The sequence below is a fragment of the Vicugna pacos genome, chromosome 2 (genome assembly GCF_048564905.1).
Source record: "Vicugna pacos chromosome 2, VicPac4, whole genome shotgun sequence".
In the NCBI taxonomy this organism is placed as follows: Eukaryota; Metazoa; Chordata; class Mammalia; order Artiodactyla; family Camelidae; genus Vicugna; species Vicugna pacos.
Genome location: NC_132988.1, coordinates 33,430,096 through 33,452,681, shown reverse-complemented (window position 1 = coordinate 33,452,681; position 22,586 = coordinate 33,430,096). Strand labels below are relative to the sequence as shown.

At 40.3% G+C, this 22,586-nt stretch overlaps 1 long non-coding RNA gene across 1 annotated transcript in view; it reads left to right on the top strand.

Annotated features, from left to right (window-relative positions):
• The first annotated feature begins 1,697 nt into the window (after nt 1-1,697).
• LOC140685738 (uncharacterized) overlaps nt 1,698-22,586 on the top strand; it is a 172,027-nt gene continuing 151,138 nt past the window's right edge. Inside the window, exons 1-2 of the long non-coding RNA XR_012059105.1 lie at nt 1,698-1,793; nt 19,759-19,845. This is a non-coding gene — a long non-coding RNA (uncharacterized lncRNA). The remainder of the gene's footprint in view (nt 1,794-19,758; nt 19,846-22,586) is intronic.

Below are 22,586 nucleotides of genomic sequence, written 5' to 3'. Positions count from 1 at the left end.
TGTGTCCTGAAATTCTGACAGGTTTATGTGTGACACTGAGGTCACTTGTAAAGAGGGAAGTCTATAATTCAATGCTTTGTAGTCAGCTGCTCCCTTCAGGCAGTCTTGCCCTCAAAATTAATCAAGAATCTCTCTCCAGGGAGCCTCTTGCTTCCATAAACTACTAACATTTTAAATATGGAATTAAATTATTTTGTTGTATTACTACCAATTCTACTTTTAAAAAAAAAGTTCTTTGTAAGTAAGAAGGAAAACCACGGAGCTAGGACCAATATATGCTCATATAAGCCTTGCTCCAAGTCGGTGAACAGGAAAACCGCCCCTGAAGCTCTTCCTTGCTTGCCCTGCCTGTTGTTCATGGTGATGAGGTTATGGCTTGTTCCTTAGCATGGATTCTGCTGCATAGTCCTCACGGTGACATTGCATGAAACCATTGTTATAAACATTTTACATGAGAGGAATCTGAATGTCAGATAAACGAAAAAATCTTGCTTCCAGTCACATAGCTAGTACGTGACAGAGCTAAGTTTTTGATTAATCAGAGTAAAGATAACAACACATAGAAATAGGAAAAAGCAGCTTTGAGTGCGTGTGTGTGTGTGTGTGTGTATGTGTGTGTGTGTGTGTGTGAGACTCGCTGGCTGGTCTGATTTGTATAATGCCTATGGCTAAGAATCTTACTAGGTATCACAGAGGATGCCTATAATGGATGCTCCATTCGTTCGTTCATTTCGTAAAGACATACGTAGGCACAGTTGTATGCCATATTAAATGTTGGGGACTCCTTGGTGAAGAAGATGCCATTGACATAGATTTCAGTTGGAGAGGCAAAAATATTAAACCAAATTAGCCCTGATAAGTTGTGACAATTACTGTGATAACTGAAACACAGGATACCTAAAGAAACATGGTCATGGGTACTTAAACTAGTTTGAGCCTAAGGTATTTGTAACCATCACGTTGTTTCACACATACACACACATAATTATATCCACAAGTATCTAACAGTTTTCTGCTTTTAACATTTGAAGGGAGACTGCCTCTCATCACAGAGAAGTTGCTCTATTAGATCCTAAGTGACTTGAGATGAGTGCCCTGCAAGTGTGTCTGAGGTGACCAGAGATAGCCACTGTCGGCCTTAGGTTAAAGGATGGTTACTGTGCGGCTGTCCACTTGCTTTACGTGGCCTTGGGGAGTTGGTTCCGTGGCCATAATCAGTTAACACCTCCTGTTAGTCAGAGATAAATTGCCAGTGGCATTCCAGTGGCCATGTGAAAACGCAGTGCAAAATATTCCTCTGTACATCCTGCAAAGAGCAGTGAGGAATCGTCATCCTAGAGCCGTGCGGACACGTTGACATCACTGCCAGACTTCCACCAGTTCGTAGCCTCACCCTTCTGTGAACGTGGGGGCTCACTATGAGTGACTGCTGGGACCTTCAAGAGTCTGTCCCATGTGTTCGTGAGCTGCCCAAGGGAGCCTGGGGCTCATCATGCTCCTTTTAACTCCTGGAGGGGAATCCCTCCTGATGACAGTTTCCTGGGGGTATTCTGGCCCCAGAGACAACTGTCTGCTCTGAATGTGAAGGCTAGTAATTTTCTTACTTCTGTGTTATTTGTTTTATAAGGTTTTATCCATTTTAATTGGATTATAATTTTTGCTTCCCACATGCATCTCTTTATCATCAGGTGCCTGGATTGCAAGGTGTGGGGCTAAGCACTGCCCTGTAACAAGAACATGCTGCTCTCAGATTCGCACCCTCCCATTGGCCCCCTCAGGATTCCTTCTGTGTGGTGAGTCCTCTCAGAGGCTGCAGAGCCCTTACATTTTTGTTACTGTGTCTCCTGCATTTTTAGGTCTTCATAAGTCTCAGCTGACTTGGGGATGGTCAGCTCCCACGCAGACCAACATCTGCAAGGAGATACATGACAAAAAGACAGGTGGCATGTGTGTGTGTGTGCGCGTGTGTGTCTGTGTGTGTGTAGAGAGAGACAGAGACAGAGAGCATCTTAGGCAAGATACTTTGAAACAGTGGTCCCTTTGAGTACTATGCTGGCAGTGGGTTTGTCATAAATAGCTTTTACTATGTTGAGATATGTTCCCTCTATACCCACTTTGGTAAGAGTTTTTAGCATAAATGGGTGTTGAATTTTATCAATTCTTTTTCTGCGTCTATTGAGATGATCATGTAGTTTTGTTCTTTCTCCTGTTGTGGTGGTGTATCATGTTGATTGATTTGTGTATATTGAACCATCCTTGTGTCCCTGGAATGAATCCAACTTGATCATAGTGTATGATCTTTTTTATGTGCCGTTGGATTCTGCTTGCTAATATTTTGTGGAGAATTTTTGCGTCTATGTCCATAAATTATATTGGCCTGTAATTTTCTTTTTTGGTAGTGTCTTTGATTTTGGTATCAGGGTGATGGTGGCTTCATAGAATGAGTTTGGGAGTACTCCCTCCTTTTCAGTCTTTTGGAAAAGTTTGAAAAGGATTGATAGGAGTTCTTCTTTATATGTTTGGTAGAATTCCCCAGTGAAGCCATCTGGTCCTGGAATTTTGTTTGTAAGGAGGTTTTTTTGTTTTTTGTAATTGCTGATTCTATTTCATTTCTAGTAAAAAGAAAAAAATAATGGTCCTGTGTTTATCAGGACATCCCATTCAAATAAGATTTCTGGTTGTGGTAGAAATTAGTGAGGACCTCAGCATCCAGAGATGACAATTCTTATTACTCATATGTGTATTAAAGTTATTCATATGTGCATATTATGAAGGGAGATTAATTGTTAAGTTGCAAAAAGAGGCAGAGACTCTGAGCTGAGAGAGATAACAAGATACCTGGAAGGTTGTAGCATGCTGGCTTATTAAAGATTGATCACTAGAAAACTAGGGGAAGGAGGAGAAAAGGAAAAACAACAGCAACCAGCAGGAGGTCTCAGGAGGACCTAAGATGAAAAATGAGGAGGCCAGGGACAGCCTGCTTCCTCACTGCCCAGAGAGGGAAATCCCTAGACGCTGTAAGGCCCCACGTGTGCGGGGCCTTCATCTCTCTGACTTCAGGCACCGCCTCCTCTTTGCTTACTCTGCTCCTGCCACCATGTCTTCCTTGTTCCTCCTCCAACACGTCACGTGTGTTCCCTCCTCTGACCCTTTGCTTGGAGTGCTTTCGCCTTAGATGTTCTCGCGGCCAACTCTCTCCCCTCTTTCAAGGCTCTGCTCAGTTGCCATCTTCTCAACAAGTCTCAACCTGGACATCATTTTAAAGAGTGTGACCAGCCCTCCCCCTAGCACGCCGATCCCCTGTGCACTAATTTTCCCATGGAGTTTTGATATCACCCTCTAATATACAATAGGTTATGCTTATTATTTCCATTTTTTTGCTCAGAGCTCCACAAAGGCAGAGATCCTCATTCCCACTCCCCTTGCCTCACTGATACATCCCAAGAGTCTAGAACGGAGAACACTGAATGCCAGTATCTGGTGAATGAATTAATAAATCTCTGGAGCAGAAGTCAGATGTGCTTCTGTGGTCACAGTCAAAAGGCTCCAGTTGCTTGGATGACTGGATCAGAGCCAGGTTTCTTGACAGGTGGCTATCTGAGAGTCCCTGGTTTGGGCTGGTAGGACCTGGATAGGAAGCATAGCTGGATGGTTGTGGGCCCAGATGTCTACTCCCCTCCCAGCAGAAACCCCAGGGTTAGGTCGGCAGGTGAAATGTCCTTGATAGGTTTGGGGGAATTTGAACGTGAAGCAGACTGTGTGGCAAAGACAGCACAGCTACATGGTCATCAGGATAGTTTCTTCTTCTCCCTGGGCACATTTCTTGACTGTGTTTCCCAGCTCCTTTCCAGATCAGGGCAGATGATATGACTTGTTCTTGTCAGTGGAGTGTGAGAAGTGGTGTCATCATCCCCCAGACCTCTAACGAGGGACTGACCGCCAGGATCCTTCCTGCTGTCTTCTTCTTTCCTCTCTTAGTTACAAAGGATCCACAGGAGGCTTCCACTAGATGGAAGGAATGTATATCCCAGAATTATTGTAGGGGACAGGGCCCCTCAGCGTACATAGGGTGATGATGTGAGAAAGAAACAAACACATCTCCATTGCATTACTAGCCTGGTTTTGTGGGATTTTTACTTAGAGCAATGCATATAATCTGTGTAGTTTGGGGGAAGCGACAAACCTTCAGGGGACAACTCACTTTATGGTCTATCAGGGTCTACAGGCCCCAAGGCTCCTGCATTGAGTGAGATAAAAGTCTAATATAAGTGAAGTAGAAGCTAAGCTCGCTTATGGAAAAATACTTATAGTCCTAATTCCTAATATTCTCAGTTTCTGGATCCAAAGTAGTGTGGTCATCCCCTAGTTCTTAGATACCTCATTGTTTTTAGATAAGTCTATTGCTGTCCTTTTTATGCTCATATGTAAAAAAAAGTGGAAATCTAACATTAGAAAACAGTTAGCTCTGCCTAGAGGACCCATAATTGGGTGAAAGGAGATCTTTCCTAGAAAAATGAGCCTACAGGCTAGACATATAGACCATCCTTAAAGAAAGCGAGAAGTTAATTTATTAAGTAATAAGAGCCGTTGACACATTCTCATCAAAGATTGTAATTTAAGCTCTAGAACTGAAATATGGACACAAGACTAACAATATAAAGCTAAATGCAAAAAAAAAAAAAAGGTAAATGTGAAACTGTGAGAAGTCAAGATTAGAAGACCCTAGAGAAGACACATCCTGGGGGTATCTGTATACTTTTCTTGATGCTGTGATCATGTTCGTTGTCTCCGTAAGAGGGTGGGTGGAGTGCTATGCTCCGTTGCGTGCTCTACTGAAGCTTGTGCTTCAGCCTCATCTGGCTTATTAAACTGTCTCCTGGAACCAGGTTTGACATTTTTGGGGGTTCATTGAACCTCAAGAGCCAGGGTCAATAAACTATAGTCTGAGGGCCACCTCCCATCTGCCAACTTTTGTAAGTAAAGTTGTCCGGGACCGCAGCCACTCCCATTTGTTTATGTAGCATCTGTGGCTGTTTTTACAACGTTGAGTAGTTGCACAAAGCCTGTAATATATACTGTCTGTCTTTTTATAAAAAATTATGCCAATCCATCCTCTCATGCATGTTATTTGCACACTTCTTGCCACCTCACTGTTTAGTACAATAATCCTTATCCTTTAAGTTGATCTTAAGCTGCCGGTGGTTCGAGTCGGTATACTTCCACATGTCTCCTTTTTCAGTATCTTTCCATAGAAGAACAATAAATATTTGTTGTGTTACAATGAATGAATGTTTACAACAAAATCTTGCAGTCTTACTTGAGGGAAGCTATAATCAGGCTCTAATATACTTTGGACCCAGTATTTGTTTAAAATTTCTGCAAAGTGTAAGCAATCACTTTTTTCTGGTGTTTTGTGTTCTCTATTTAATCAAATAAATTATTTTTATCTTTTGACTTCTTATTGCTGTGGCAGTTTTAGCCAGTTCCCTGTAGTTCTGACTTTGCCTCTCATAGTGCAGAGTGTTGGGAAGTGGCCACCCAGAGACTTTGCTGTTAGTGTGACCATGTGACAAGGTCTTGCCAATAAATGGCACTTTCAGGGGAAGCAGTTTTTAAGAAGTTGATATACGGCCTCCACTCTCCATCTTCTCCCTTCTACCACCAGAGTTCAGTGGATCCTGAGGCTCTAGGGGGCTGGCAGAGTCGCAGATGGAAAGAGCCTGATCGAAACATTTGCACTGGATGCTTAAACGGATGAGGAATAAGTCCTCCTCATGTTCATCCCATAAAACGTGGAGGTTTCTTTGTTTTAGGAGCTAAGCTACATCAGTGAATAACGTTTCTTGGGCAATAGTGTGTTTTCTTCATCTCTTCCCAACAATTAACTGTCCTCAGAGTTATAGCATTCATTAACTCATGAACAGGCAGGAGTTTTTTCCTTTCCGATGATGTTATCTCTGGGCTAATCTAAGACGCATGTGAAATACATGCAAGAGAAGCCCATGAGCACTTTTAAATCCCCAGTGATGTGGCTTAACGAATAGGCCCCTCCAGACCATGTCCTACAGCCCTCAGAGCTTTGCAGCTTGTCTTGCCCACTACACGAGACGGGTTCTTAGCAGCATATCTCTGCACATATGCATTTGTGCAGGTTGGTCCTCGCCCTGAGTTCCTCGTAACAGAAGCAGGCTCAGGGCCAGGCAGACGGGCACATTTTGTGCTTCGTGGATCTTTTGCTTTCCTTAGTTTTCTTTGCCTTGAGTGCATGACAACAAAATGACTGAAATAACAAATTCAGTTAAACAAATTTGATTTTTAATATGATAGCTGCTATCTAGTTTTAATTTTGGGATGCAAAATTTTTATTTTTACCAAATTACTCAGATTAAGTCATCTTCCCCCCCCCCCATTGGCAAAATTAGAATTCTTAATGTCTGTACATACCAAATGATTTTCATTTGACCTGAATTTAGTAACACAGTCGAATGTCTTTTATTAGCCACAGAACTTATTGTTTAAATGAAAGGGGCTGCCCACTGTGGTAAGTGGATGCATGTGTATGACATCCTCTGGCTGGGGTGGGAGGGTGTGTGTAGGGGCAGACCTCTCTCCCACTGTCTGGTTGGGGGCCCCACACAGGCCCCCCAGCACCCCCAGAACTTTGTAGGGCATAGTCTTAAATCCACTGAAGATTTAAATCAAATTAGTACAATTTCTATTAGAGAGTTGCATATATTTCCTTAGTTCAGTGTCTAGGGTTATGTATTAAACAAACAAGCAAACAGAAACACTGGCAGGGCTTAATTCAAAAGAACATGTTTTTACTTTGGATACCTTAGAAGAAGAATTAAGTACCATTTACCAGAAAATTCAAACCATTATTCACCTTACCATTGCTTATGGATGTCATCAAGACATTTCATTTTGAAGTACTTAACATTTTAAAAAGCTCTATTTCTGAAAATCCAAATAATTCCTTTAGTCAATGAGGAGAACAGAAGTTTCTGCTGAGTGGTAATATGACCCAGAAATAGCATTATACTCTCCACATACGGGTTTGGCTCATTCTTTCACCTTTGAGTAGAAACAGAAATAAAAGTACTTGTAGCCATTTCTGAACCTTCAGTCAAAGTTAAAATTATTTAAGTTTATTAATTTCTTTGTCAGTTCTATAAGTTAGGAATATCTAGTGGAATACTGTTTTGTTTCCTACTGATCTTATCACCATTATTATATCATAAAGCACTATTCATTTATCATAATTCATTTAATTACATTTATGTGCGTATAATCATAAAACAAATCTTAGCAAGGTACATAGTTATAGCACATATTCAGTAGATGATCACTTTGGCTGTCCTTATTTATAAAGACCTTACAGAGTATCAGAAGTCTAGAATTTGAAAATAAATGGAGCAACACAATGTGCTCTACCCAGAAGAAGCCCTTCTCATTAAGGAGCCCTTTTCCTAGAAATAAAATGGAAGACTACTGTGCCATCTAGTGGACATTTTGAGAAATGGAAAAGTGTGTTTTTATTGTTTCAAATAAAATTGTATTAAATTTCACCAAAACGCTGAATTTTTCTTGAGCAAGGTAACACCTGCTGTCTTTGTTGCTTTTGGAAGATATTGTGAGGATTTATGAATGCATTGGATAAGATAATCTTCAGAAAGTGGTTTGAAAAAAATGGGATTTAGAAATTCCAGGATAGAAGCTAAAAAATGTACACTGCCAAATGAATGTTTTCACCTGTGGAGTATCACAAAGCAAGAGTGAGAGAGAGAGAGAAAGAGAGAGACAGACAGGGTAGAAGGAGAGGGAAATTGATCTACTTATTGAATTGTTCAAAAGGAGGAACAAATAAAAAAGTACTGTGTAGCAAATTTTTCAAGCTTAAAAACAGAAGTCCCCAGGGTAGAAAGAATAACTTTTTAGTCTAACATATGGATAGTTTGGCAAAGAAGGAAAATGTCTTTTGGAAGAAGTTCCGATGTCTGGGAAGAGGGAGGAAGGGGCAGATGAGGAACAGCTGCTGACAGGAAGTCCAGTGTGCACGAGGCTCTGCAGCTCTGCAGCGGGAGAGCATGCTTGCTGGTGACACTTTGCCTCTGCTTCACCTGAGCATTACTGGGTTGTGGTGGGAGGGAAACCAGGAGGTTAAAGTATAATTAAAGGAGGCCTTTCAGTAAACTGGCTGCTAACCGTTTATATGGCCTTGTTAAAATGAAATAGTATCACAGAAAGGCAGACTGGCAGATCACTTCCTGTTTCACCCCATGGAGAGCCACCCTCTGTTTGAGCCCTGAGCCTTCTGCCAGTTCAGTCCTTGCTGGACCTGTCAGTGGGTTTTGATGGGCCCAATAGGGCTCTACTATCATGAAGCAAAAGAGGTTAAAGGGAAACCAGACAGTTGGAGATTTTAAAACTTTTGATAGCCATGTCCATTGTGCTAACACTTCTCAGCACGTGAGAACAATGTGCAGTGGATCAGATGGCAAGGCGATGCTCTGTGTCCCGGGGAGAGTGACAAGGGGAAGGCCCTTAGTTTGGGATTATCTTGGGCTGCAGTAGTGAGGACAGATTAGGTTCTGATCCAGTTCATTTGAAATAGCCAGTCTTAGACAAGGGGGTGCTAATAAATAGGGAAAATAAAACCGGGACTACTAGCATCTGTAAAATGGAGAGAACATTTTTTGAGACCTAAAGGGATGATGTCCTACTGGCAGGAAAAAGATAACTCCCAACCCCACCTTCTCCTATTGGTAGCCTTTTGAAAGGAAAAAAAAAAAGTAGAGAAATAATATTTCATGGAGCAGGCAAGATGGAAGCATTTTACAACATCATGTGGATTTGGGGCATACAGGAGTATGGTGAGCTCTTTAGATAGTGGTAGGGACTTCAGCTGCCTGGGAACTGAATGTGGCCCTATGGACTGAGCCTGAGGGCAGGGAGTCCCGTGGGGCCCCAGAAACATTTCTGTGCCGACCTCCTACTGAGTTACAGAAACGTGGCGCTGAGTGTTATGTTTTTGCTGTGTAACTTCTTCTTTCTGGATATAGCTCAGTGGGTCGAATGTGGGCAGCCAAGTGACACTGAGCCCATCAGATTCTCTCTTTCAGAAACAGAGCTGGGACCACTTCCAATTAGGACCTGAGGCTACAAGAATAGACCTCCAACATTTAAACTGGAGAACTGTGCCTCATCCATGGTTTGCTTGTGGGCAAAGCAGAAAAAGCCAGTCCGCAGGGAGATGAAGGGAAACAATGCAGCGGAGGAGCAGAGAGGAGGAATACTAAAAGAAACATCCAAAAGATTTTAAATTCTTCGTTCTAGTTCCTTTCCTTGGCCAGCCATATTTCTGCCCTGGGGTTTCACTAGACACCTCTGTATCCGTACAGTGCATTCCCATTTGGTTTAAGAAAGCCTACATGAATATCTGTTAGTTGCGCAAAGATGCTTAACCATATGGAAATTTTGCCCCTACACCATCCAAACTTAATCATTTGAACCAGAAAGAGGAAATTTGAAAAGCTGGACTTCCCTCAGTTCCTTAGACTTGGGGTAAATGGGAACCTTAATATAGACATGGCTTCGGAACCCAGTCTTTTGAGTGTTTCCTCACAGTTGTTAGATCTCCCTTCAGTGGTTGGGACCAGCTGGAACCAGCAGTACAGTTCAGGAGGGGGACCCTGATCCTCGTCTCTGTTTCTCCACTTGGAGAATTTTCTGACTTTCTGTGACCCTCAGTCACACCCCAAACTTTGGGGTGATCAGTTGCAGTGAAGAAGTCCAGTACTAATGCTTTTGTGGCTCTCCTGGGAGCCCAGGGCTGGGCGCACATCCCAGGAAGGTGGCCCGGCACGTAGATGTCTGGTGGCGGCTGGGTGGAGGGAGGGTAGTCCTGAAGGAGATAACATCTTGCTGGAACTGAAAGCTTGAGCAGGACTACCTAAATGAGTTGATACAGATTCTCCTAGTTAAAGGGTGAAAAAGTTAAAAAGCCCAAAGAAGAGAGAGAACTTTGTGCTTTCAAATGAATGGAAGATTCCCATATTGACAGAGAGAGCGAAAGACAGAGAAAGAATAGAAAGACAGAAGACAAAAGACAGCCAGAGTCCATGCTATGGAGGGTCTGAAGAAATTGGATTCTATCTTCAAGGCAATGGTAAAGCGTTGAAAAATGCTAGTAACTTGCATTATAAACAGTTGCTCTAGGTGCAAAGAGAATGCAGAGGAACAGTTAGGAAGCTGTTTAAAGGTGGTGGCATGGAGATTCCTCAAAAGACTAGGAATAGACTTACCATATGACCCAGGAATCCCACTCCTGGGCTTATATCCAGAAGGAACCCTACTTCAGGATGACACCTGCACCCCAGTGTTGATAGCAGCACTATTTACAATAGCCAAGACATGGAAACAGCCTAAATGTCCATCAACGGATGATTGGATAAAGAAGAGGTGGTATATTTATACAATGGAATACTATTCAGCCATAAAAACTGACAACATAACGCCATTTGCAACAACATGGATGCTCCTGGAGAATGTCATTCTAAGTGAAGTAAGCCAGAAAGAGAAAGAAAAATACCATATGAGATCGCTCATATGTGGAATCTAAAAAACAAAAACAAAAACAAAAACAAAAACCAAACATAAATACGAAACAGAAATAGACTCATAGACATAGAATACAAACTTGTGGTTGCCAAGGAGGTGGAGGGTGGAAAGGGATAGACGGGATTTTAAAATTGTTGAATAGATAAACAAGATTATACTGTAAAGCACAGGGAAATATACACAAGATCTTATGGTAGCTCACAGAGAAAAAAATGTGACAATGAATATATATATGTTCATGTATAACTGAAAAATTGTGCTCTACACTGGAATTTGACACATTGTAAAATGATTATAAATCAATAAAAAATGTTAAAGGTGGTGGCTGTGCAGAAGAAGAGAAATGGGCAAAGTCTAACGAGGTAACTAGGAGGTAGGAGTGATGGCAGATCTGACGAGAGAATGAAGACCAGGGAGTGGGCCAGGTATCGCCTCTGGCTGAGCTGCCAGGCGCACAGCAGGCAGTTTCCTGAAGAGTGGTTTTATAGGTCAGGCTGGAGGTGGAGGTGGAGGTGGGGGCAGCGCACTGGGCAGAGGATAGGCTGAGCGCAGGTTGAGCGTGAGGTGCCCGCGGGGCTTCTGAAGGGGGATGTACAGCAGAAAGTTGGAGGCAGGAGACTGGAATGTCCATGATGAAGTTGGCATGTCCTTCCACTGGCAAAGCGGTGTAGTTTGGCTGTGGTTTCCCATCTGGAGAGCAAGGCATTGAGCCTGGACACGTGCTTCCTCTCTTTAAAAGTGGCTTTCAAATGCAAAAGAGTAGGAGTGCAGAAGTGCTGACATATACCAGAGAAAATGCTCGCTTACTTTACAAATCGACTTTGCCCCAGGCTGTGCCCCGAAACATAGTTCAGAAACTTCAGACATGATGAGCAGAAAAAATGGTACACAAGGGTGTTCCTCTCACACTGGCAGGAAAAATATTATGAATTTTTGCCCTGTATAAACCATGTTCTGCTTTTTCCAGCACGGCTGGGAGAAATGGTTCCTTGTCTTACAAGGCAGCCCTATTCATATAAAAGAATGTGTCTCTTCCCCATAGTACGCCCTTGAGTATAGACAAGTAGCTGTGCAAATAGCCACACAGAAGTACCAAGATAAAATGGATCTGGAATTTGGAAATTATTGAAACATTTGCCGATGTTCACGTGTCTTCTGTATCTTCATTCGAACTGTCTATAAAGTAGGCAAGTCTGTGTATTTACTCTCCTTGCTGAGAGAAATGTGTGCCTTGGAGTTTCCTTAAAACTTAAGAATTTCCTTAAAGTTAAGAATTTCCTTCAACACTGTGCATTATTGACCTGCTGAAGAAAGATTGTTCAGTTCTGAGTTTTCCTTCTGAGTTTTTGTTAATTGACGTTTTAGAAATTCAAATTACTTTAAGCCCACAGTGGATCTCCACAAATACTAAACAGTGTTAGAAATACAGCAGCTGAAGTGGCCTGGAAGGCTTATGTTCCGATTGTCTTTCGTGTGACAGGGTGTATAAGAAGGAACTCTGTTCCCAGCTATTTAATGGTTTTCATACTTTGATCCTTTGGAGGTTAAAAAAAACAGAAAGAAAAAGCCTCCAGACCTAAAACCTAATTCTGAGAATTCCAGCTGTGGGTCTCATGTTTGCATGCTCTCTCTTGGACTTTGTGTGCCTTTGAAAGAGTAAAATGTGAACTCGATGCTTCTGCATGTCACAGTCTTTCCAGTTCAGATTCAGAAAGGAAATGAGGAAAGAAGGGAAATCATATTTATGAAACTCACAATATTGCAGGGGCTGTGGTATTTATTCTTCAGTTTATCACAACAATACATTGAGCAAGGGATTTCCAACCCCATTTTTAGGTAAGGAAGCTGACTCTCAGGATATTTGCCTAACTTCACACTGCTAAGTGATGGGTGGAAACAAAAGACTGATTTCTGCCTCAGCGTTCATGTCATGTCCACTCCGCCAGAGGCTTCCCGATTGGGTTTCCTAGAGCCCTGGGACAAGGGGAGACGCCCTGGCAGCCACCCTGCCGGGAGAGTGTCAAGGACGGCTGCCAGACTAGATATCGGTTCCCTGTGTTCATTTCAAGCAGAGCAATTCTGCTTTTAGTTGTTTCACTTACTGTGTTTGCTTAAAATTATTACCTAGGAAAATGGCATCTGCCACTTCCAACTTTTTTCTAAGTTACTGCACCGTAAAATTAACTCTGCTGAAGCTAATGATTGATAAAACTAGGGAGCCAAAAACAACAACAAAATAACATCACTTCTGGATACAGTAAACGCTGCATATCATTATTTATATTTAAAATTAGTTTTGTGTCTTTTTCTCCAGTATTTTCTGATAGGAAATCACTTTCCTGTCTATGTTTCTGTGTTTTTAAGGTGTGTATGCAGGACTCTGGAATACTGAGAGAGAGAGCTGTCTAGATATGCCCGAGAGAGAGCTAATACATAAAGTCTACTATGGAGTGTTTATGAAAGGGACCCATTTTCCAGGGACAAAAAACAAAAAAACAGAAAATTGTAGCTTAGCTCACTCTGGTTCAGAGAGCAGGGAATGCATTGAAAGAGATCATGATTTCAATTGAGGGCAACTCGCAGTGGATGGCTGGGTTGGAGGCGAATTCTTGCATTAACCTAGCTTTTAATTTCAGTCAGCTTTATTGAGATGTAATTTACTTGACACTTTACAATCCTGAGTTCTCCTTCCAAGGAAACTGCTTCTTTTAAATCCGCTACAGAGGGACGTTGCTTAAAATTATTTCTTGCAAAAAGGATGATCACTGCTCTTTGACAGGTGTTCTGAAGCGTGGTTCCTGGAACAGCAGCATTAGCACCATCTGGGGGCCTTTGATAGATGCAAATACTCAGGCCTCACCCACTGACCTGTAGCCTGGAAACTGTGTGGGTAGGGCGCAGCAGCCTGGGTTTTCGTAAGCCACCAGGTGATTCTGATATAATTCATGGTAAAGTTTGGGATCCCCTGCACAGGAGCTGGCCTTGGAGCAGGCATCGCCAGTCTGGAGACTGGCCAGAGGGTGGTGGCACTGCCAAGCTTGTCCCAGAGGTAATGCTAATGAACAAAGCTAGAACTTCCTGAATTGGAATGAGAAACCTGGAAGAAGTCAACCAGCTGTTAGCCAAAAAAGGTAGAGAAGACACTTAAGTAGAAGCAGAGGCCAGGAGTCAATAAAGTCACATGCACGTCGGGCTGCTCAGACGCCTGTTGGTGAAAGGGCAAGGTTTCCCACATTCCTACAGTGAGCTCCCATTATGCAAGGTATCTCATGACCAAAAAGGCTTAAAAGCCCCCTGTCTTCTCAATTCAGAAGCTGCGTGGAGGGAGAGAATAATACTGATGATTGAGCCAAACTTGGAGAGGGGCAAAGAAGCCGTCTTGTTTAGATACTGAGACAGTAATGATGCTGGATGCAGAGAGGTCAGACCAACAAGGTCTCGGAAGATAAGTCTTATTCAGACATACAGTTGTCTCCTGTGGAGTAAGTAACCAGAAGTTACAAGTCTTATAAATAACGTGTTGTGCACTTACTTGTGTGGGATGCTGTTTTATGTGCGTGCGTGTGAGTGTGTGTGAATATATATATGATATCTGAATTCACTTAAATCACATAATAACCCAGCTGTATTTGTATGATTACTGTATTTGTTTTATTGATAATAACATTAGGGCAAGGGGAGAGTAACTGCCTTGTTCAGGGACACACACGTGATCTGCTACGGGGTGGGGATTTGCACCCTGGCAACCTGGTACCAGGGCCCATGCTGTCAACTGTGATGCTATATTGCTTCTTGATGGAAGTTATTAAAATTAATCCTCTAGGTTTGGGATTCTATAAATTGCTCGTTTGTGTCTATGGCAACCATATGCAAAGCCATGTGCTTCTAGACACTCATTTGAAATCACCAGTAACCATAAGAGCCACATGGCTCCTGCATGTCCCACCAGACATGTGCATATGATTACATTTTGTATATGACTCCTAACGTCTTCATCACACAAATGTTCCATATTGAGAACTCTGGTTTTAGTTCCTATAAGAATTGTTCGCATCTGATTTCCTGGTTGTAATCTTGAGCAAAAGAGAGAGAAGGGAAGAAAGTAGGTACTGTCCTCCCTTTTCTAGATCAGGAATGTATTCCAAAGTTCTGTGGTAGATAGAACAGTGTGAAACCTAAGAGGTTTTCCTAAAAGATACAGGGGAGGCCCTCCAGTCCACAGGGACAGCATACTTCTAAATCGATTCTGAGAAAGGCACGCTCCTCCTAAGCTATTAGTGATCAGTGCTTTCACGTATTTTTAAAATATAGGCTAGTTCAGGGTACATATATAACATATATACAATATATATAAATGTTACTTTTTATTTGTTAAAATGAAAAGGGCATAGGGTTACATAGCAACTCAATAATAGAGCAGGGGCTAGCAGATGAATCTTTAATTTTTTTTTTATTGCCGTCTTCAGTGATCATCTGTGATGTGCCAGGGACTACACCCATACAGGGGATCTGGAAAAACAGCTCTCCCCTCCCTGTCGTCATCCTCTTGTTACCCAGGCTTTCTCTGATGTGGCTGTAGCATTGTCGCTCTACTTGGGTGAGCCAGTGAGCTTGTGCTCTGCAACTGCGGGATCGCCAGGGCTCCGGAAAGGTAGATTGCCACACACTCTACTCACAGCAAGAGTGGTGGCTCCTAGAAGATTGTGAACCTCAACCTAGCTTTCTGGAAGGGCTAAGGAATGTGCCCACCAGGAGTGATGTACTCCACCAACCCCTGGTGTTCACCCTTGGTTGCCCTAGAATGTTCTTTCCTTCCGTCTTAAAAAACCATGTGTGTGTGTGTGTGTCCCCTTGTGCATGTGTAAGTGGATTGATGAATGAGTGGAGGGTATATCAGAAGGGGAAGTGAAACAATTTAAAAGACAGATAAAAGCAGTTGAGACTCCTAGTTCTGGAGCTCCTCCTTCTATCTGACTCCTAGTTCCAGACATTCTTCTCAGAAGTTTTGTAGAGTATTTTGAAGCCTTCCCTAACATGTCAGGTAACTCACATTTTCCTAAGGGTCTAATCCAGTGGCAACAGAATGTGTTTTCTCAAGGCTGCTTAATCTGAATCTCTGAGCATCTTTTTGTCTGGTGAGCAAAATGTGTGATCATTTTAGGATTCCTAATTGGCGTGTAGCAAGTGCTTGTTTCATCTAAATGTGAGCCACATGTAATTACAATTTTAAATAAAAAATAAGATATTCTGGTGAAGAAATCTGGTATCTCAAAGAGCAACCATTTGCAAATAAAAAGCTGCAGAGAACTTCAAATCATGATCGTGAGATCATTGCTTTGTATAATTTATATTGTGGAATCATTAAATTCATTTCCTTCATCATATTCTTAGAGATTGTACAAACTGGCTAATGGACTCCCTTTTTAGAAAATGCTATCATATACATCTCTCCACTTCCTTACCATTAAAAAAAATCCTATTTTCTTTTCACTTATAAATTCAATCAAAGCATCATATGAAGTACTATAGTAATAAGGTGTAATTAGAAAAATGATGACAACTACAACTCTATTGAATAGTATTACATTAAATAAAACAGAGTTGTTATTTTATTATTTATTAAAACAATTTAAGCAAAAACAATGTCATGAACAAAAAGCTTAATGTTAGATTTAAAACCATCATAGCAACTAGGAGAAGTACCACTAGGTGGAGCCCATGGTTTCCAAGATTTAGGGTAAGTCTCCTGGAGCAGTCCAGGGATGTTTTCTGATTGTTGAGCCACAGTGTTGTTAGGAATGATCATTAAGCTGATCTATTGGACAATCCTTTGACTATTACAATTAGGAAGTGGGTAATTTGATAATGGGTTAGTCCATTTTTCTTTCTGAACAAGTACATAAAAGAATGCAAGTGCTATCAACCCATTTCTGGAAATTAAGAGTAATTTAAACTGATTTTCTGGGAAGGAAAAATCAATAATTTGATAATATCATAGCAAAGGAAGTTAGTTATGGGGAAGACTTATTGAAATGTAGTTTTTTCTTATTAGTGGGCATCAAATGTCCACTTTAAAAAGAGTTTACAAGAAAATTATAACAAGAATGCACTCTAAAATGTACTTACTATAGTCCTATGGTAGATAAAAGAAACCCATATAAAAAGATTATTTAGATTACCTTCATCAAGCAATTACAATCTGTTAAGTACATTCCAGGAAAAAAATGTAAATGCAGTCCTGTTATAGCCTAGTAGCTGTTTTAAAATAGCAAGTGAAAGCTTTCCATGCTGATGATACACAGTTAAGCCTATTAAAAAGATTTTAAATTACTGACTTCAGAGTCATTCTTTTTATGTTGAATTTATTTTTTTAAAAGTTTAGAACTTTTTTTGAGGTAGAATTGATATAAATATACTGTTTAAATTTAAATTGTCTAATTTGATAAGTTTTCACACACACACACACACACACACACAACACACCCACACACAAGCATCAACACAACAAGGTTGTGAACATATTTATCTCCTTTAAAAGTTTCTTTGTGCTCCCTCACTCCCTTCCCTGCTGGTCCCCTCCCCTCAGGGGACCACTAATCTGTCTTCTGTCACTATAAGTTAGTTTACATTTTCTATATGGATTCATACAGTGTGAACAGGTTTTTAGTGGGTGGCTAGCTTCTTTCACTGAGAATAATTACTTGAGATTCACTACGTTGTTGAATGTATCAATAGTTCATCCATTGTCATTGCTGAGTACTACTTCAAGGTTTGAATATACCATGCTGTGTTTATCCATGTATCTGTTAATGGACATTCGGGTTGTTGTTTTTATTTTTTCCCTCAGTTTGGAGTTATTACAAATAAAGTTTCTGTGATCATTCATGTACGAATTTTGTACAGACATATATTTCCTTATCTCTTGGTTGCGTGAAATAGTCATTAGTAGGTATCTGTTTAATGTTTTATGAAACTGCCAAGCTGTTTTCCAAAATGGTTGTGCCATTCTTTCTTCTTTTATGTATAGTGAAGGAAATTTTATGGAAATTAATAAAAGCAATGAATATCATGAGTTACTTAATTTAAGTTAGGAGAAAAAAAAGACACCTTGCCTTTCCTTCTGTTTAAAACTACACTATCCTACACCACAGTATTGAATTTGTCTCCTGTGTACTGTAGAGGGGCAGAAATAAATCCATCATCACTATCTTTAAAATACTTGAGTATGATAAGTAACTTAAACATCACTGAGCAATTTATGGGAAAAAGAAAAGAGCAAATAAAACTTTTATTTCATCAAAATGCAAACATGATGAAACACCCCAGAACTGTAAACAGTCTGTATGCCTCATAATTTTGTCACTTTAGGTTATGATGAATAAACATCTCAAAAAAAATTAGAGCAGTTTCTGTTTCAGTGTTCTGTCCTAAATTCAGGCCATGTGTTTTTATTCTTTATTGAAAAAAAATTCGATCACCGTATTTCCAGCAAAAAAGTTTCTCATTAAACTTCTCCAGCAGATTAACTTCTCTAAAAATAAGACATCTTGACATACTTGTAGCATGTCGTTGTCTTTATTCAAATAAGTCATGCTGGCCATGGTTTAAACTGTACTTTATTATCTTTTTGGAAAAGAATAGCTTTATGTTTTTAAATTAAAGGGAGTACACTGTAAGAAATAAGGTGTCAGTTAAATATTCTGAAAATGTTTCATTGTTTACCAGCTATATGACCTTCTATAAATTACTTAATTATCTATATTGGCATCTGTGAAATGGAAATAATAGTTCTGTACACCTGCTTTTTTTTTGAGGATTCAGGAAATTAAAACATGTGAAGTACTTGAAAAGTGCTAGTCATATAGTAAATACTCAATAGATATTACTGTTTATTATTTCTAAAAGTCTCCAAATATACATGATAGTGATACCTAAATCTATATTGAGAACAACAAAAATACATACAAAGAAACATGTTCAGAAACCCTTCCTTGCTTTCTTATCTGTAAAGACCATCTCTGTACTGCCTTTAAAACAGAGTTAGAGCTTTTCTACATCTCTAGATTCCCAGTGGCTGGAACAATTTCTTAGATTCTCAAAGAACTGTGATTTCTTTGTTGGTTTCTTAAATCAGATATGTTTCCTGACCCACTGTGATGAATTTGTTAAGTGCGAATCCTCTGAAATACAAAGATTACATGTTAAAATGAACTACATTTAAATCTGTTTAATTTAGGATTTGTTTAAATGTGTAACTGTGTATTACTTTGGTTACAAAAATGTGAGACACTTCTTTCAAAGATGGAATAAGCCCATGCATAATAATTCCTTTCAGTTTCAAACCTATTGGATTGATAGATAAAATATTTAAGTACTAGTAATTAAATGAATGAACATACTCAAAACAAATGAAAAGTCTCTGTGACCCAGGAACAGACAGGAATTGAAAGCAGTTTGTGTACCAAGAAACCCCTGGTGGTGAGGCAGACTCAATCTCTGTGTCCATACAAAGCTAGGTCTGGGCAAGACCAGAGGGTTAGAACTTCAGGCTGGGAGAGGGGTCTGAGGGGACCGGGTGCCTCACCTGGTGAGGGGCTACAGCCTGACTCTTGCTTGACTAAAGCTCCTGGACCATCAGCATCTCAAGTCCTGTTTTTAAAATAGAAAACAATCCAATATTACTGCATCATTTTTGCAGCTGTAGTTGGATTCCATTTTAATATGATGTCAGAATAGGACAAGGTGAACATCCCAGTTGAGCCCTTTCCATGTTGAGAGAAAGGCAGCCTAATGCGGTGGGGAGGAGCACTGTCAGGGGGGTCAGACTGTCCAGGATGGAATCCCAGCCCTGCCACTTCTAGTGTGTGACTCCAGGCCTCAGTTTCTCCCTTTGTAACATGTGAGGAACAGCAGTGCCTACAGCAGCGGGTTGTATATGAAATGAGTACGCACTTGGAACTCGGCCCATAGCAGAAACCATGTAACATGTGTTATGAATAGTGAGAAAGTGTTCATCCTATATATGTGGAGCATCCCGTGTAGGTCAAGCTTTTGAGAAATTGATTATGACATGAAATACTTTTTTGGCTACTTTTGTATTCAATTTTAAATATCCTCCTTTCATGTTTTCCCCCCTAGACTTCAGTCCTTGTATTTAAACACCTAAATGAAGTGATGACCCTGGATTGAAGTCTCAGCAAAACAGACATTACCTTTCATTGTCAGGTAAGACAGTTTATGCATACTTTTACCTTTGGAAAGTATATTTCTCTTGGCTGGAATTCGTTAGCTCCAGGAAATTGTGAGAAATGGGGAGTTGAAGTCCCTGAGTGGGCTGTCTTCTCCCTAAAACTTGCTTTGCCTATTTTCTAGATTCGCTCCTAGGCCACATCATCACTCACCTGCTTCCTCACACTACAGATCCAGGCATTTCCCTTGCTGCTTCATTCTACCTCACCCTCCGCGCCCCAATCCAATCACCCATTCTAAACCCTGCCCATTTTATTTCTAAACATCTTTCAACCTTGAATCCTCCTTTTCATGTTATCACTCTCCTTATAGAGTTTCTCATCATCCCTCAGATGGCCAGTGTTCCCATCCACCCAGCTGGGCTCTCTGCCAGCTGACCTGACCCTCCAATCCATCTGCCTCCCAGCTGCTAGAAAAAGCTCTCCAAACAAAAGCCTGACAGCGGCTCTGCGTGGCCGCTATGGGATAAAGTTTCACATCCCTGCTGGAGCATCCAGCCTCCTTTTCCAGCTTCTCACGTGCTGCTCTCCCATCTATTGGAAATGAAAGTTGCCCACAAGCTATGGTTTTTCTCACGTGTTTCCCCTTTCTCATTCTGTCAGTCTGCCCGAATGCCCTCGTCCCTCCCTCACACGCCCACCACGGTCACCCTGTCACCACAATGCCTAGCTGATGGCTCTTTGAAGATTTATTTCATGCAGTGACTTCTATTTAAAAAAAAAAAGCCTTCCCTGAAGCTCCAAGGCGGCTTTAGGTGCCCTTCCTCCAGGCTCCCGGAGTACTTGGGCGTTTGTGTCTTGCCCTTGTGAATAATATTTTTTTCTGGTAAGATGGTTCTGGGACTAAACTCTTCTTGATCCTTCTCTATGGATTAGACTTAATTATCAGAATACAATATGCTAAACTTTGATGTTTAATTGTAAAACAATGCATTATTAACATTTAAATAGAAGCCTTTAATACATGTAAATGAGAGTTCAAAATACATAAAGAATTTACATGTTAACACTATTTCTATATATTTTAAATGGAAGAAAAAGATATGGTGTCGACAGTAGCATGATGTTGTGATACTACTATTTCTGTGTGTGTGTGTATGTATGTGGAGTGGGGAATAATGAAGAGCTCCAACAAACGGTTTTTGGCTCTGGTCGCCTTTTCCACCAGCCTTTCCTCTGTCAGCAGCTGCAGAGAAGGTTGGGCAGAACTCCTTGGTTCGGTGACCATTCAGTTACATCACATCACAAATGAATAAAAACCAACCTCCCATGCTTTCTTATTGGCCTTTCCCCTGTGTTATTTGCTGTGGAGTAAGATGACTTAACTAAACGTTGAGGAGACTGGAGAGGTTTCTAATGCCTTATGAAGGGGTTGGGGAAACTTTGATTCTGTGTAGTTATATAGCAAGAAGGTATAAAATACATACAGTTAAGCACGTTGTGTCATTTAATGTTAATTTGGACAGAGAAGAAGTTCTAAAATGGCTTCCATTTTGCGTCATTCTTCTACAGAATGTGGCGTTGACACCTATGAGGCTACAGTGTGTGTTCAGTATTTGTCAGTCTCTTGTTGACAGCAGCAACTAAGGGGTGTGTGTTTTTGTTTTCCCCGTGCTTTGTGTTGAGTTTGTGCATAGTAGGTATTCGATTTGACGAGTAAAAAAAAAATTAACAAAGTAAATAAATGCATGAGTTTCGTATTAGTAATTCAGTCAATCTCTGATATTTCTTTGAAAGAAATTAAAGTCAAATGCTATAGTTAGTTAATATTCATGCCAGACAGCAAACTAAATGAAGAAATTTCAAAAATATATTCAAAATTATCCCTTTGTAGTTGTTGAGAGCTGCTGAACTCAGTCATTTTCCTTGAGAATTAAGAAGAGTTTGTTCTGAATTCAATTCAAATTTCAAAGTATTGAAATTTACCCCCAAACAATACAAAATTCTCATTTGGTTTTATTTTTGTCCTTCAGTTACCTAATGTGAGGTTTGAAAGAATAAAGCAACACAACTGGAGGCTTTTCACTTAATTTCTAAAGCCCTACGTTTATCACACTCTTCCTTTAGTGTTCTTTAACCCAAATAACTAATCATTATTTTCATATTTTGAGTAAAATGGTAAGGAAAATATTTAGATGTTAATTTCTACCATCAATAACTCTTTTTTTAAAAGTCATTCTTTGCCTAAATGAAAGCTATTATAAACAGACAGAATAGCCTGGGGGAATTTTAGAGTTTCTAAATTCATATCAAATGTAAAGTACACTCAATCAGTTTTTACGTGTTGACTCCAAACTACAAATGGCTCATTTCAACACAAGACAGATTAAAATTTCAATTGACCTTTGCTTAAGTTTTTAAAAATAAAGCAATCATGTTTCTGTGCTCATCTCATGATACTTTTTCTTTGTTTCTGTGTAACTGAAATAATTGTTAACTCAGGGATTTATGAGATTTTTAAAAAATTACATACATTTAACAAAATACATGTTTTTCCTGTTGACTATTGGATGATCACTATGGAGTATATAAAGATTTAGTAAAAGCAGTTGAAGTGCTGTGGATGATCAAGTGTATTTTTGAATTATTGCTTCCCAAGATGTTAACAGAAATTATATCCACTCACAAAATTAATAGCTTTTTTGGGATTTGTTTGTTAAGAAGCAAATAAATTATATTACTGGATATACTGAAAAACTTATTTGTATTTTACTTCTT